General features: G+C 37.6%; 1 long non-coding RNA gene across 1 annotated transcript; it reads right to left on the bottom strand.

The window, feature by feature from the left end:
• LOC106105301 lies at positions 1-836 on the bottom strand. Its single transcript, XR_001225729.1, has 3 exons — positions 510-836; positions 228-279; positions 1-41 (listed from the first exon to the last, which is right to left on the bottom strand). It is a non-coding gene; the product is annotated as an uncharacterized LOC106105301 (long non-coding RNA).
• Between the last annotated feature and the right edge of the window lie 6 nt (positions 837-842).

Below are 842 nucleotides of genomic sequence, written 5' to 3'. Positions count from 1 at the left end.
GCCGAACGCCGCCGGGGACTCAAATCCGTCGCGCACTAAGTCTGAATCAAACTAAATTTTCAACTATACGGTTATCATGCTCAAAGTCAAAATATTGCATTTTTAATTCACATAATGTTAGAATGGCAAAAGGAGTTTTCAGTGTTATTTCATTTTTTTTTATTTAAACTCTGTAAGTGTTTTGGGACAATTTTATCGATGAGCAACCGGTTATGTAAAATTGTTACCTGCAGCGTTTAGTCTCGCATCGTCGGTCAATTTCTCATAAACAGCCAGTTCCTAAATTAAAGTCAAAATAAAAATTGTTTACCATTAAATGGTTACACACTTTCATAATACAATTATTACTTAAGGTACATTAAGTAAATGAAACACACAACTTTCATTAGCAGTTTTCTCGTAACGATAACCCCATAATCCTACGTCTTACAATTTAATTTAAAGTGTTTCGACTTCCAAACACAGGTTCAATTTCAAAAAACAAATGTTTTTAATAAAATTCTAGTTACCTGTATCATTTTGTCTACCTCCGGCATATCATCTATCCTGGCATCGCGGATGACCACCTCCGTCGTTGGGGAGATTTCTTCCATTTGTGCAACACCTCACTCTGATTTAATCATTAAATTCACTATACGTTTACTATAGCTTTCCTCGTCTGTAGACTTTAATGTAAATAAATTGTTTACTTGGTTGTCGATGTTATTTTAGTATGTTCCAGCGTTGCGGCGGCGCGGCGGCCGGCGACTGTCTAGATTAGGTTTATCACGTCACTGCATTCGTCCTTACCCTGACCGCGCGTATCTCGCAGCGCGCCGTTTGCAAAAATAACGCACAATGCA

The sequence above is a fragment of the Papilio polytes genome, unplaced genomic scaffold, assembly GCF_000836215.1.
Source record: "Papilio polytes unplaced genomic scaffold, Ppol_1.0 DF822910.1, whole genome shotgun sequence".
NCBI classification, from domain to species: Eukaryota; Metazoa; Arthropoda; class Insecta; order Lepidoptera; family Papilionidae; genus Papilio; species Papilio polytes.
The sequence above is the reverse complement of the archived record's forward strand: the minus strand, read 5'-3'. Positions and strand labels throughout refer to the sequence as shown.